The sequence below is a fragment of the Strongylocentrotus purpuratus genome, unplaced genomic scaffold (genome assembly GCF_000002235.5).
Source record: "Strongylocentrotus purpuratus isolate Spur 01 unplaced genomic scaffold, Spur_5.0 spur5_scaffold_18, whole genome shotgun sequence".
In the NCBI taxonomy this organism is placed as follows: domain Eukaryota; kingdom Metazoa; phylum Echinodermata; class Echinoidea; order Camarodonta; family Strongylocentrotidae; genus Strongylocentrotus; species Strongylocentrotus purpuratus.
In genome coordinates, this window is record NW_022145603.1 from 15,745,765 (window position 1) to 15,762,891 (window position 17,127).

The window sequence follows — 17,127 nt, forward strand, 5'->3', positions numbered from 1 at the left end:
AATTCTAACCTTCCCTTGAGCGTATAAAAACAACTATTTCTCTCAAAGCAGTCATTAATACTATACTATCACACAAGGTTTTTTTCATCGATCTCTCCAGGTATGTAATAGCAAATGTAGATTTACTCTTCCTCAAAGGTTATTTAATTTAGTGGCATGTCGGGGATCGAACCGAAACTTGTGCATTTCTAGTCAAGTCCTTAAACGCCTCGACTACAACACCTTTTCCTATTTGCTCGGGTATATTAACCCTTTTCTTACGGGAAACTAGTGGTCCCTGTGTTAATCCTATGGGATCTTTACATTTCAGTAGTCAACGGATTAACATTTTTAAAATAGCTCTCTGCATCGAGCTCTGCCGATGGATGTCTTTGTAAAAAACAGTTCTACCAAATCTGCGTCTAGAACAATAAACATAACAAATATTAATAGCAAACAACACTTGGAGAAAGATTCCTCTTCTCTTGATAACAATGAAATGTGCCCGCCTTAGAGGAAGTATGCTATTCCCCCCTTTTGTTTAGGGGGGATGTATAAAACACTGTAAAACTGGCTAACTCAATAAACCAATATTAAGGACGTTTGTTATGATTTATTGTCTACCTTAATTACATTCATTTTGAGTTATTGGGTTGGTAGAGAGAGAGAGAGAGAGAGAGCTAGAGAGAGAGAGGGAGGGAGGGGGAGAGAGACCATGGACACAGGCAGACATAAGGGGGATATCGATAATAAAGACAAAATGAATCAATGCTACAAAGCTAGGCGTGCACAAAGACAAGAGGGAGCTAGTGGGGGGGGGGGGGAGCCATCAGTTAACAAAACAATGTAAGGCAGAGAGAGAGAGACGGAGAGGGGGGTGGGAGGGGTGGGAGCTAGTGGACTGACTAGAGAATCACACCTTAAAGTCAAACAGTTATAGTGCAGAAATATAACGATGTAGATGAAGGAAAATATGATAAAAATAGGAGGAGGAACAAGCCGATGAAGGTAATGAATTAGAATAATAAATTGCGATGATGGCGGTTATAACATAAAGAGGATTCGGCCAGCAGCAGCATAAAAAGGAAGGAGAACAAAAAAAGAAGAAGAAGAAGAAGAAGAAGAAAGATAGTAAGATGCTGATGAAGAAAAAGAAGCAGATGAAAAAGAAGAAAAGGATGAAGTAGATGAAGAAAAAAGAAGAAGAAGAAGAAGAAGAAGAAGAAGAAGAAGAAGAAAAAGAAGAAGAAGAAGAAGAAAAAGAAGAAGAAGAAGAAGAAGAAGAAAAGAAGAAGATTGAAATGGGAAAAAAGAGGAACAAGACAAAATAAAATGAATAAGAAGTTAAAGAATAAGGAGATGGCGAACACCCTTTCTCCATGATCATCTATCATTCCAGTCACGCTGCGATCTCTGATGGGTAATGCTTGGGGTGTTTGTGACCTTCTCCTGGGAACCCCAACGTCAGGTCTTGTAACCAGACCGAGCCTGAAATCTCCTCGGAATCGCCAATGAAAGCTTGTTCCCTTCAACTCTGTTTTTCTATCCTCTTCTCCGAATGCGGTAATTACCGAATTGTTCATCTACAACAGGCCGAAAAAATATCAATTTTGACAATGCCTTTCCCACAAGGGCCCAATGAATCAGATCATTTATCATCGCCGTACTGATTGACTCTATTAGATATTTGATGACGGTAGAAATAATCATACCGATGCTCTCATAATAGTTTAGTCTACTGTTACATTGCTTTGGGAGGATGCTGGCTTTGAACGCTTCCTCTATGCTTGTGTGATGGAATTAAACTTGTCCACAAAACTACCAACAAAATCAAAATAATAATAAGTAAAACAAGAAAAGAAAATCCCATCCCAACGCCTAAAAATCATGCATCAGAAAATTTGTCATAATGATATTCATTATATACCTCACTTAAGAAATCCAGCCATCTGATTGGTCGAATTGCATTCATAAACTTCAACTGTTCCTGTAAAATTCCCGGTAACCATGTATAAAACATTTCAATATTTTTAATAACCATGGTTATTAAAAAAATAGGTCAGTCTCCATGGTTACCCCATAGGTTTACATGTTAAAAAATGGTTTGAGCGATGGAGGATACCATACGTGTGCGAAAAATTGGTCGGCAATTTCAATACAATTGAATCTCGATCGATCTTACCGACAATTTTATCTTGCATTGTTGACATGAAGACGAAAATTAACTCTCAAAAACAAAAAAACAACATCTGCCGATAGATCTTGATCTAAGTTCGTGCCAATATGCATTGCAAAAGTAAAAGAAGGGTCCGTTTCATGGAGCTTTTGCGAAGCATCCCTCACGCGGAGCCGTTTTCAATCCATTTTAATGTATATATTGGAGAAAACTGCCAAGCATGTTAACGGCGCGCGATAGCCGAGTGGTCTAAGCGTTGGTTTTCGATACACCTCTTGTTGTACGCAAGAGTTCGAATCCCGTCATCGACAAAAAAGTAAATTATTTTTTATTTTTTATTTTTTAGTCTATTTTTTTTCGGCATATAAAAGTATTAATGACTGCTTTAATATTCGAGAAATAGTTGTTTTCATACGCTCTCGGGAAGGTTACAATTGGGCTATTCCCCTCGGCAAGCCTCGGGGAATAGCACAATTCTAACCTTCCCTTGAGCGTAATAAAACAACTATTTCTCTCAAAGCAGTCATTAATACTATACTATTTTATCGTCCAATTATTTTTTTTTATTTTCTTGTATCATTCGTTTATTAATTTAATTGACTTTATTTTATGTTACATTATCTTATTTTATACTTTTCTTTTTCATTATTTATTCTACTTTATTTAACTTCATCCGGTTTTTGTTGATTTGAATAATTTCATTAATTTCATTCCCTTTCATGTACTTTATTAGGATTTATATTTGCTGTTACTCAATTTGTTATCTTTTTCTGAATCTCATGCTATTTTATTTCAATTCATTTTTATACTTTAATATTTGTAACAAGTCGAGCACACACTGCAGCGACTAGTCTTGCTTCCAACATTGCAACATCAAAGCTATTTCTATGTGATGTAGATTAACATGTGCCGATGGACAGGCCAAACAAAATGGTCTTTAGCTAAACAGGGGTGAGCTCTTCCATAATTCTCAATTCCCTAACTGTAGGCGGTTTACTACGAACACTACTAACTAATTTGTATTCGCCTATCATCTTCTCGTTGTAATAGCAAGCCAAACCAAAAAAACTCCCCCTGTTTATGCTAAATGTTGTGATTAGCTTTTGAATCCATCGAGAGTTTCATTTCTGAAAACAGTTTGCCCACGTCCATATAACTATCATACATGAAAACCGCCGCTGAAATATTAAGATAATAACAACAACAACACATAGTTAAATACAAGCAAACAAACAAACAAACAAACAGAAAAAAAACACTTTAAACATTTGTCTTAAAGAAATGTCAAGCGTATTAAAATTTCCCTCTTAAAAAGAAAAAAAAACACGCAGTTTTGCAACGAGGTATCTAAACAAGGATTTATCTTTTAATCCATAGAAAACCAAGGATGGTCAGGGGGTGTTTCATAAAGCTGTGCGTATTAAAATGATTTTACGAATGACTTGAATATGAAGATCTAACTAGAATTCTCAAATTCTTTTAATTGCATATTAAGCTAAAGTTGAAAATTGCAGATGAAGATTAATCTAATCATTGTTAACAAAACATTTTAGTGCAAAGTGTATGTTTGGCTACAATGTAGTTCAGATTATGAGAAATACAGTCACATTTTGTTAAAATGTCAGGACAAATTGTGGGCTCCCAATTTGACCATTCATATTCAAATGATGTATAAAGTCATTCGTAACTATACGCACAGCTTTACGAAACGCCCCCTGGGGATGTTTCACTAAGACTAAGATCGACTTTAAGTTGGACTTAACTATGGCAGGCCATTCATGCCACTGGTTACTCTCACCAATATGATTTTTAGGTAATATCTTTTCCTTTAATAATGAATCGTCAACAAATGTAAATTATGTAGATTTGCGACTATGATGTGTACGTCCATTGAAAGACCAATGCTAGTAAACGGTGAGAGCAAAGAGTGGCATGAACAGCCTGTTATAGTTAAGTCCAACTTAAAGTCGATCTCAGTCTTTGTGAATCACCTCCCAGGTATGATAAACCCTTTCTGATAAATATAAATTATTGATATTTAGATGAGATATTGCCTGGAAGTTGAACTTAACACATAGACTAACGCCCACCAAAAGAAAAAAAACTGACGTGCTTTTCCTTATAACATTACATCTTAAAACCGTCTTCAACTCTTCACTATGACACACAAATAACCTCCCGGTGCCACCTTGTATATATCAAGGGTTATACCAAAATCTTGATCAATATGAACATTTTTAAGCACGTTCAAGGTACAAAGAAATTCAATAATGACATGAAACTATGCAGTTATATTTATCATAACATAAAAAAGGAATATAATGAAGAAATGACAATGATAACGGGAGATCGTTGACCAAAATGTATATAATGACACGGAGATGCATACTAAAGAAGTAATGTTTGTATAGCACAGGCCCCCTAAAACCTAGGAATAATGTATACTGCCGTTAAAGCAGCCAGAGTGTTAATCGCACTACCGCCTTAATACATATCACTTTGCGCTGATACGTGGGAAAAAAAGAAAGAACATATATGTATACAAAGACACGAACACTAAATGTATAACTCACACTTGGGCGTATCCGGCCATTCGCGGAAACACGTTACATCTTTCTTTCTCTCTCTTATACTATTATTGTTATTTTCGTAAACTAAGATAGTTCCTCACCTGGTGTAATCACAAAGCATAAAGCTGTGACACCCATGTTTAAACTTTACAAATGTAAATGTATAGATATATATATATCTTCATTTGTTTATTTCAGAACACTGGTGCGAAGTAATAAAGTTAATGATTCTGACCATGAACGTAAAATGGACAGTTTGACAATCAAGCTGAAAACAACGATTATACAAAGCCAAAGAAATATAATTGAAGATTAAAAATATTCTAAGCATGCTCCATCGACAGCTTCCTACTGATTAAGAAAACGCCCGTTATACCATAAATGGCACGAAGCAAAAGAAATGTATGTGACTCGCATTGCAGCAGAGAAATGGATATGCAGTGTCATCCCAAAAGGGACTAAATCCACCTTTAGCGTTTGTGAACAAAAATCGAATGCATTTTATTTACTATTTTCCCTTGTTGGTAATCAGTTGTTTGCGATAATTATGTTTTGTTATAAAGAAATATAGTATTGATTTTTTCCCCCATTTTGTTTAAAAACTTCTGTGGATTTGACGCCTTTTGAATAAATATTCGGTCTAGCGTCATCCATACCATGGTTACATGTTTAAAACGCCTTCATGATTCAAATTCAATGCTAAACCAATTCTTATTGCTAGAAGAGCATGTGTTATCATTAATTCTTATGTCTAGAACTGTCTATTTCCACAGCATCGTTACGAATATATTTTTTGGCTGATCATCTAGAGTGGTAAATCCACCAAATTATAAAAATCAAATATCGTTCAAATTAACAAATTCGCAATCGCCCTTGCCAAAATAGTGAATATAGTGTCTTTTGAAATCAAACTTAAATGTGCAGTATAAGTCTTCTACATTACGAGAAGAAGAAATGAAATAATCTAATGAATGTTATCTCCATGAGTAAGTGTGCACGTTTCAATAAAGAAAGCAGTTTTGGTCAAAAATGGACTTAGCGCCTTTTGAAGTTGAGCTCTTCGTAATAATTATTACGACAAAGAAGTGACTACCGAAACGCCTGATGCGTGTAGACAGTGAACTAGTGTGAGCTTTGAATAATCAAACCTAATTTTGTACTGCCATTTTATCTGTTGTCATCTGCAGGAAAAAGATTGGATTGCCAATCCTTGAAACTAACTCCAGTGTTTTTTTATATCTGCATGGATTTTCTGGTGATGACCGCGGAATAAATGTCCTGGTAAAAGGCCCAATTTAACTTACGATAAATATTATGATAACTTGTTTGTATTTATTATTTACGTGGTCATAAAATTATTTAAAAGTGTTACTTTCATGATAATTAGTGTTCCAAATTGTTTGTATGCAGGATGTGTTTGTGTATGTGGAGGGAGGAGGGAAGTCACCAATCAAATATATTTGTGGCAATGCTCCTTGCCCATTTCCCCTCCCCTTTAAAGAATAGTGTTTAAAGGAGTGACTAGCCCCCCCCCCCTCATTTAACTTAAAATATACTCCCATCGTGAATAGGAACTGATTACCACTCGCTCAAAGAAAATATTTTTTTCTTTCAATGTATAAGTTGATATAACATCAATCTTATTTTCTTTTTTCCTATCATAACAATTTGTTTTCTTCAGTATTGGCCGTTGCGATATTGCCATATCACAATTATCTTTTACACACCACGCACTCTCTTCCTCCCCAATGTTTTTATTGTTTCCTCCGCATCATACTTCTTAATTATAACTAGGCGGAAACAAAAGATGGAGGAGAAAGAGAGAGAGAGAGAGAGATAGAGAGAGAGAGAACGAGAACGACAAGAGAGAAAAAGATCGTTGTAGAAAGAGAGAGAGAAGACACACTCACTCACACACCCACAAACGCAAACACGCATAACAGAGAAAGAGAGAGAGAGAGAGAGAGAGAGGGGGAAGAACAGACGGAGCCAGGCAGACAGCGAGATACAGATAGAAACAAAGAGGGACATACAGAGAGAGAGAGAGAGAGAGAGAGAGACAGAGAGACAGAGAGACAGACATAAACATAGAGGGTAGGGAGGGCGGGAGAGATAGAGAGAGCATATCTTGGAAGAAGCTTTATAGTAGCCTTTGCCGCCCTCAGCGCGACATTCAGAGCCACTTCCGAACCAAACGCCGATCGCGCCGCCATCAAACAACTTGCACACCCCTCTACCCCCGTGTCCTGCGCAAGCAGGGTCCACCTTGTGATTGGTCCGTTTTGACATGACGTCACAAGAACAAACCAAGGAAAAGATTATAAACTAAGCGTAATCTTTAATTGGGCATTCGACGATCGAGGTGAGAGGGTATCAGTGGATACGGTTTTAAGGAAAGGAGCTTGTTAATTAGAAGAATAGTTTTGTTTCGGCGAATTAAACCCTCTCCAACTCAACGATATCGCACACAACAGCCAATCAGCAGTACTACGCGAAAGAGGTAAGTTTAACAGCACTCGTTACTACTCATTGAATTCAACTTTCCTACATTCTTTGTTGGGCATTTTTATGCAATTTTTACAAACGTATTAGTTTGATTAATATTGTTCCGATCTAGGTTTGTTTTATTTGATATAGCCGTTTCCAACACAAGCCTTGCCTTCCCGAATTTTCCGGCTACTTCCAACACTATCTACTCTACTGATCTATGTGTTTACCGTATTGTACATAATTATAATGAAGGAAATTATAGATTAATCCCGTATCTTGCATAAAATATTATGCATTCACATTATTCTCATTTTAACTATCTTTTGGCTATCTTACAGTAATTTATTCAGACATAAAGCGTAATAATGATTGTTCGTTCATACTATGAGAGGAAAATTGATAAAGGGCTTTTCCAGATTGGTTTCAAATATTGCCTGATGCCTACGGGAACCAGAGATTCTTGCATTAAGTCAATGGGAATTAAATAAGTGAGGAGTCAACAGGTTAGTATTCCATTGAACTGATAAATGTTTAGATTAAGTAATAACCATTCGATATTTCGGTCATGTTTTCAACGGACTTGAAAACGTTATTTTTGAAAAATCCTTTTCTTCCGATTAAAAGAAAACATTACCAGGTTCTCACTTATTTTTTATTTATTACTATGTATTATCATCATTTATATCAAAGTCTAGCTATTCAGTTTAAAGAAAAAAGTAAAATAATTTACTGTTTGTATAATAAACGATTCTAGAGATTGCCTTTATATATATATATATGTTCGCTTCTCCGTTAAGGAAGCCCACATTCTACCTGACATGTGATTTCAGCTGAAATCGAGGTAGCTTAAATGAACCTCTTTCGTGGTGTTTATAATGAATATATGTATTCATACTTTGATGATTCAAGGCAAATATTTGATCTTATTAGATTAAGTAAACATCGATTTTTGTACCACACTTCAAGGCTCCTATAAGTAGAGGGTCGTAGTAAAAAAAAAATACATTCTTTTCGTGGAGCATATCATGAAAATCATGAATTATAATATCTCATTCTGTTATTCTCACGATTAAACAAATACATAACAAAAAGATGAGACACACACAAACATATACAATTTTTTCGTCATATTCAAACATTAAAAAAAAAAAGGTTTGCCAACAATATTTTGATTTGATTTGATTTGATTTGATTTATTGCTTGATTTGATTGATTGATTTTATATAAAATGTAATTGCTCGAATGCAAAACCCGTTTCGAATTCGTTCTTGTTTAGATTTGTAAGATGAAATCATTATAAGAACTGATACAAAAAAGGCCTCCAAATTATCCAAATTTAATCTGAAGATACGAAGTTCATCTTGCTCACGGAATATACAAGCATAAAATATTTCATTCCTTATTTTGTTATTGATGAAAAGTTATCTTTAAATTATTTTCGGATGTTTTGATCAGCCTAATCGTGATTCATTGTTTTACTTGAGTCGGTAAACATAATCTGTCCTTTTTTTTCTCGCATATGTCTGTCATCAATATTGTTAGCATTCAATGAATAATGAACAGGAAATTCGATAGAACTAAGAATAGACATTGATGAGGCACAACGGCTTAAAGGCAGGCTTTACTCCTTCAACCAGAAGGGATTAGACCACCCAGCGAGCCAGCGAGGTCACTGTGACAGGTGGCTATCTCATTAACTCAGCTCTCATTTAACATAAGAAAAAAGAGGATCATGGGGGACCAACCGGCACCGATTGGGGAAGTTTTCTATATAGAGGGAGCAATTAGCTACAAGTAAGACAGTGTGCCTTTAAGAAATATATGTATTTTAGGCGTAATTTTACATGTTGGGCATTAATTTATTACCAGATTAAGTAATGATATTTCACAGCTCCTTTATTGCTTTATCCATATTTACCACTGTTTGTCTGATAGAGATCATGTTTAAATTACGTAATTTATTTTATATAACATTATAACATTTCAATAGGTGACGAACAAGGCTATTAAAATTGCCTTTAGTTGATTTGTTTTCTTCTTCAAAGCAGTGGCGATCGTGTTATTACTGGTACAATATTTTTGAAGCTTTAATCGTGATTTGAATGTGTCTCCGTAAAGAGGAATTTTGTGTCTAAATGATTCAAAAAGAGAACCCAGAGATGATTGGCACAGAGTTTACATTACTACAGGTCTCTTTTATTTAATATCAAGACAGTGCGTGAAGCTTTACAAAGCAGAGCAATAATCTCAAATTTAGATAACTATTTGATACATATTTATTCATATTAGGCAGGTCTGACAGATACACATTTCTCATTGGTCAAAAGCTCGTCACGTGATATCGATTGGGAGGATTGCAATTAGCATATTTTACTCCGGGTCATGTTGTTCATTGTTATTTTCTCCACCCGACACATAGATATGTTCTTTTCGTCATACACTGTCCAATCAATCATGCGCGCATTTGCGCTTCCCCCACTATTTGCATTGTCTTAGCCACGCGCATTTGACGCGGAAGGCTGGACGGCTCGAGACACAAACAAGGCATAAGATCGCAATTATCTTTCATTTTATATAACAATGTTTAATCATGGTAATAAAGGGTATTTACGATGTCAGATTATTACCGCTAGGATGTGTAGTATAACAATTTTTGGTGAACCATAAACATCATTATATTACACACTCTACCAGTTAATATCTGCATAATAATTATCTACCTCGTTTTAATTTTATTAAAATATTTTCTTATGCTTGATTGAGTTATGCCTTTCTTTTTGTTGATTGAATTGAAGTGAAAGTAATGAAATAATAGAGACAAGGGGATAGTGATGGATGGATTAGTGATATGTAAGAATAACATTATCATATACCATGGTTTACATAGCAAAAATGGACGTAAAACCAACGCTTATGATTGTTTTTATAAACATTTTGTTTCAAGTCACGTGTGTTTGAAACATAATCCAAACACGTGTATGATTGAGCGGGGAGTAAGGTACCTTGCCTTCGATACATAGAACAGTAGCTATTCCAGAATGACACGGCGTTACTAGTTTTGTTGTAAATAGTTTATGAAGGCATTCTCAATTATTCGATTACTCTCGCAAAAGAGCTTCTGGCCCCTACCAAAGGTCAAATCTTTACAACACAGGTGTGAAAGAGATTCCATTATACATTTGCTAGTACTTCAGGTTTCATTTAATGACATGTTTAGTAGAGCAATGGCTTCAGTAAGACAGCTCTTAGCGGTGAATGACCTTTGGCACGCCATTACGAAGAACCTTGGTAGAAAGTAACCTTTTAATAACTAACAAGTCATCCCCTCGATGGTGAATCAAATGGGTATTGGAATATTAATGAATATAGGAAACTAAATCTATGCGAAGGGCATATTAAATGTGTTATGACCTCGCAAACAGCGATAAATGTATGTTTAAATCTTGATGTGGCCTAACATCCCTCACGATATTTGTCCCCGGCAAAATGGTTATACGAAAAATATGATGATGAATTATTTTTGTATTTCAAGAAAAGATACTATACGTAAATGTGTTCGTAGTTTATATAAACAGACATAAACAAATTTTTAATTTCATTTTCTGATACATTATGATTTTCGAGCATTATTATTATGCCTCGTAACCCCCCCCCCCCCCCCCCCCCCCCCCCCCTCATCCGTCCTCCCCCGAAAAAGCAATAGATGATAACTGTCTCCCCGTGAAAAAAAATCGCTGAACCCCATTTACAATGATTAGTCATATTGCTTAGTGTGTTCTTTGTGTGGCATTTGATCTTTATTTCAATTGCAATTTCATCAGACTAAGGATTATCACAGAGTTCTCATTCCTAATCCGGTGGCTTTAGTCAGCCATCTTAACTTTACTTGCGGTGAAATTACCTCTCCGATTCCCTCGTCCATTCGCTTCAGAGAAACCAATACTTATTTCTGTTCATAGGTACCATTAAATAAAACAAATTCTACTCTTTAATCTAAAGGCATTGATAACCTTTCACTCAGTATTTTAAGTATATCCTTTGATAAACAAGCAGAAATGTAAGATCATTTTGTGGAAATCGACAATCTCATTATTCGAACAAACGCAAGTGGCATGTTTTGTAGTCATTGCCATGTTTGTCGTGTGTTTAGGCGGGTAATAATCGGGTAATGTTATTCTAAAGGCTTAAGCTTCGTGCATGTATTCATGAAGTATGAACGAATAAATGTTTTAAAAATTACAAATCGAATGCAGTTGATATATGGTAAAATATTACTTGCAGTCAAATTCATTTCCAACTATTGTCAATTACTTATTTCCATGCCAAAGTCTCATGAAAAGCGCCCTTATGTCATGCATATCGCCAGCCATTTGTCACTTTCTCCTGAGAAGGAAATCCATTGACAAAATCAAAGATTACGTTTTTGGGCCTGAAAATGGAAATTGTTAGTAAAGATAAGCTTATTCATTAGAGTTGAGTGCATTACATATTTACAAAAACTAAACCTGAAGTCGCTAAATCAGGATAAGCGGCTTTGAATAAATGAGTGGATTCAATTTACACTTTCCCTGGGGGAATGTGAATATATTGTGTTTTTCCTTTTGGGAGCAGCGTTACAATCTGTCCACCTCACTCAAGACAATTCTTTAACTACAAGCTTACACATTTTTGGGAATTGCTTAGTGTGGGTTTCCTGTTTTAAGAAGCAGCAACACCCAGTTTCCCAAATCTGAGATAAATGGCCTTCAGTGTCTGTGATATGGTGAAATATTGAAGCCCTTGAAATTGCGCTTGAAAATGACCCCCAAAGTGAAAATCTTTGACTGACCGGTTTTACCATACTCATTTTCTCCAATAGACTGTAGTGTTATAAAAAACAGTTGGGAAAACAATTTTTGAAATTTCGAATTTCAATCATAAATATCTTGATATTCAGAAACATGATCGGCTTGTTACAGTCTTGAAGTTTCTGACTGACCTACAGGTTTATAATTATGATTGCAGCATGAGCTTAATCCAGGATTTTTTCTCTCAAAAATCTGACGCAAAGATACCTAATCTCTTTAAAAGTAACGCTTGGGTTGATTTCTATGTATAACGCAAATCTATTATTCCGGTAGTGGATTAGCAAGGAGGGAATAGTCCAATAACTACTGAATTATTTATTTTTCATCGGCTCTAATACATAAGCCATCTGGTCCCAGTAGCCAATGGGCTAAGTATGTAATACCACATGAATAATCTCCCTGTGCAACATTGTATTTATCACAGAAAGCGTGAACCAAGGGATTGTTTAACTGTTTCACTGTTGTCAGCGGAAGATTAATCTGTTTGTACCGATGTTAAGAAGGGTGATCATGATGATAATCAAGACCTCTTTACACAATTATATTGAGTAATTTATCAAATCCTTTGTGTTGCATAAAGCAATACTAATAATAGACAATATGTATTAGGCGCTTAACACGGGTGTCTCTAAGCGCACCATAGTGTGACTAAAACATTATTTACCAAAACTTATAATAAACACACAACTTTAATACATCTGTTCTTTATTCAATAAATCATGCATAATAATACAAGTAAGAGTGAGATCAAACATACATGAGGTCAAACATAGTAGGATCAAACATAAGATCGAACAAACAAGAAATAAAACGATGTGCACCTCTTTTGACCGACTCACAACTGCAGAATATCACTCATGAATTAAAAATGTGCTTCTTGTTGTGTGTAAAAGTACACTTGTGGTAAACGAACGGCCGGGTAGAAAGGCAATGAAAACAACCAACAACTAACATGTTAAAAATGTAACTGTTTGTACATGTTAGAACCCTTAATGTGTGACTCGAATACAAATAATTTATCAAAACATATCGAATAGTAGTAATAGTACATAATTGAAAAACAATAATATTTTGAATAATGGAATGAAAATCACAAAACTTTAATATTAATATTAATTAAATAAAGAGGAGTAAATAAATAAATACAGGAGTCTCTTTAATCAATTTGGTTCATTTATGCGCCTCTCAGCACTAGTTGTCCACACTTGCCGTTTCGCACAAACCAATATGCACCAATTCACGAAAGCATTGATTCATATGCAGCGCGGTGGTTTTGCATACTTATCCAAGCTTAGCTCCATTACAGTCCTTTTGACATCCGTATAAATAAATCTTTCACTGGAAACAGTTGAGCAATATTGATGCATGTCGAATACCTATCCCGTGATAAATACAATAAGATGAAAGAAGATTATCTTGTGTGGCCTTTAAAGAAGTTTATCTGAAAACAAGGATGCACAATACACGAAAACAATTACATATTTGCGACTTTTTGAATAACGATTTCCTTCTTCCATTAACTGTTTTTCTTTGCCTTGTTCATTTCGCCCCTATGGTGATGTGCTTCTGCTTGATAAATGTGTTTTAGCCTTCATCGCTTACAATGGCGTGACGAAAAACGATTAATTATTCAATTGTTTACATTTCAAACATGGGAACCATGAAAGAAATTCGAGAGAAACGAGATACGCTCGTTTACATCGTAAAACCTACTCAAGAAGACAGACAGAGAGAGAGAGGAAGAGAAAGAGAGAGAGAGAATTAAAGATGGAGAGAGGCAGATGGTTATTTCTTCAAAGCATCACGTAACTCGCTATGATCGTCATGCTCCCTTGATGATTTTGTAATACAATATATGGAACCTAATTATTACTGCATTCGAAATCCGCATTGCCCTAAAGAAAATGTATTATGAATAATCTTTGATATATTCTAGCCTCATCAATGATTTACGAGAACATTTACCCAGTGAATATGTTTTAGGGTAAATTGTAAAAGTTTCGTTTGTTTTATATAGGTGAAAATAATGAACTGAAGTTAATATATCGCACAAAGAGAACGAGCAAAGTGTGTGCATGCCGGCATTATTAATAGCGGTCGAATAGTGATGCGCTAGTTTGCTGACGTAGAGCCCCGTCAATGAATGGCGCCCAGTCTTTTACGCGAGTGTGCGTCCGCGTGAGATAATAAAACCATGAACGCAAAGTAACGAGTGCACAAATGCACCAGCAGCTAGGAAATATTATACATTGCACTAATTTCTTCATCGGGCTTGATTTAAAGCCAAGATATTACACAACGCTACCAAAATTACACCTCATCCGCAACGGATATGATCCGAGTTCATTTGAAATTAGAGTTGTGTTGAGGTTTTATTATTAAAACGTTCGAATACATATAATAAATGGCTAAACAGTTTCCTTTTTGCATTTGCTAATACCATATCTATGTATGTCAGTCGCTGGCTCTCTGTCTGTTTTTCTCTGTACCAAATATCCACCTATCTATCTATCTATTATCTATATATCTATTTTTATCATCCACCCCACCCCTTTCTCTCTCCCCCCCCCCCTTAACTCCTCTCTCTCTCTTCGTTTTGTCTTCCTTCTTCCCTTACTCTTTCTATTTATCACTTTTTGTGCTCCCCCTCTCTCTCTCTCTCTCTCTGTTCATTCCTCTCTCACTCACTCCCTATATTTTTCTATCTGTATTTCACCCCGTCTCTCTATCAAACTCTCTGTCACTCCATTTATATATTCCTCCCTCCCTTTCTTACTCTATTATATACATCAATCTCTCATATCTCCTTATATCTCTTTCTCTCTGTATCCCTCTCTCTAGATTGCAAGATGAAGTTTGGCTTCAGTTTAAAGGCAGTCGGCATCACATTGTTGGCTGTGATCATCGCAATGGCCTTCGCTGACAACCCCCGACAGGTAAAGAAAAAGCCAACGGTGAGTTTAAGGGATTGGGTAATTTTGTCTCAGATTCTGAAACAAAATCCTGGATTTAGCTCATGCTGCAATGATAATTATAAATCCTTAGGTCAGTCAGGACCCCATGAATTTTACGAGCCGATCGCCTCCCTGATTATCAAGATATTTATGATTGGAAATCGAAATCAAATTTTGCGTTTTCCTAACGGTTTTCATAACACTACAGTCTATATGGGAAAACGAGTATGGTAAAATCGGTCACTCAAAGATGTTTTACTTTTTTGAGGCACTACTTGATCATTTTGAAGCGCAATTAGGGCTACAATATTACACCATATATACCAGACACTGATTACAAGTAGGGCCGTGCATCTCAGATTTAACATTGTTAAACGATGGCTCTAATGTAAATTCGGACAATTAGTAGCACAATTGTGGAAAAAAAAGAAGATTATAATGATGATATTAAAACAATCCGACATCAATATTTGGCTGCATTAAATGAATAATATTTAAGCACAGACAAATCAGTTTGTTAATAAACTTCATGTTATAAAGAAAAATTACGTTGAATACAACAGAATTATGAAGATTATAAATAAAAAAAGTAGAAGAAGAAGAAGAGGAAGAAGAAGAAGAAGAAGAAGAAGAAGAAGAAGAAGAAGAAGAAGAGGAAAAAAAGAAGCGGATGAAGTAGATGAAGATGAAGAAGAAGAATACGAAGAATAACAAGAAGAATAGAAATAGGAGCAAGAAGACAAATGATTTAAAAGTACAAATAAACAATACTTAAAAAGACCTCGAAACTTGTCGGAATTTTCAAATCAATGCACGTGAGTAGTTTATCGATGCCCATTGACTGTTATAACAACCTTATCTGTGGCAACAAATGTATACTAAACGATAATTACCTCTTTACAAACAAAAGAGACACAATTGCAGATTAACGAGTCTTTAAATAGCTCATTGTTGTCAGATTGCTTTGGATATTGCCACAGCAATAGCCAACATTTATAAAAATATTTACAGGCCAACCGGGTTACAACAATTATAAAATGAATTAAGTTTTTAGTTTGAAGGAGGAGCGGTAAACGGGGGCTTATTTGCTCGCAACGAGTTTTTAATTATTTAACGTGGTTGCAGACTTCGTAAAGCAAACAATAAATCCCGGGTTGGTTTAAGACGAGTACGTACAAAGTAGAGGGAGAGAGAGAGAGAGAGAGAGGGGGGTATCGTCGACATCGATACTTATACTTGTTCTTTGAAATGAAATAGCATAAGGTTCTGATAGTAATTAGTTCAATTTCATATATACGTGTTTGAAATGTTCGTCACCGTTAAAGTTGGATGGAAAATAATGGTCAAATAGAAAGCTAATATAACCGGAATAGGTAGCGGCTGTCAGCACAGGTATTCGTTTCCCGAATGAGCACACCCTTTTTCTCAGTTTTTTTCCTCTTTTGATTTGAATTGATTTGATTTGATTTTCTTCTGCATTCATGTAGTTAATAAACAGTCATAAATACTAGATTTCCTCAAACATTATAAAACATTATAAAATTATTTGCGGAAAAAGGACTGTCATTGTAAGCAGATTGCTTGATAATACAACAGCCCCAGGCAAACCCATGAAATATATTAACACATTTATTAAGCAGAAACAGATAGGTAATTGAAAATACAAATTTCGATGATGGTGATGCAGATGAGGATGATGATGATGATGAATATGATGATGATGATGATGATGATGATGATGATAATTATGATGATGTTGTTGTTATCTTCCACATGTTGTTACATAAATATGGATTTCATTAAAACAATTTACATTATAATTATACAATCTACTGTTAATTAAAATATGATACTTATCATGTATTTTGTTTTCTCTTTCACTTAAGTACCGAGGATGGACTAAAATGACAGAGAGCCGGTGTAAGTACAAGACTTACAAGTTAAATCGATATCTAATAGGGATCAATTTAAAGACTGTCAATACTACTGGGCCAGAATGGATTGGACCACACAGCGAGGTCACTGATAGGTGGCTATCTCATTAACTCAGCTCTCAACTAACATAAGCAAGAGAGGATCATGGGGAACCAACAGGCACCGATTGGAGAAGT

At 35.4% G+C, this 17,127-nt stretch overlaps 1 long non-coding RNA gene across 1 annotated transcript; it reads left to right on the forward strand.

The window, feature by feature from the left end:
• Positions 1 to 7,044: 7,044 nt before the first annotated feature.
• Positions 7,045 to 16,941, forward strand: LOC105440992. The gene is made up of 3 exons (XR_971878.2): positions 7,045 to 7,225; positions 14,904 to 15,016; positions 16,903 to 16,941. It is a non-coding gene; the product is annotated as an uncharacterized LOC105440992 (long non-coding RNA).
• Positions 16,942 to 17,127: the final 186 nt, after the last annotated feature.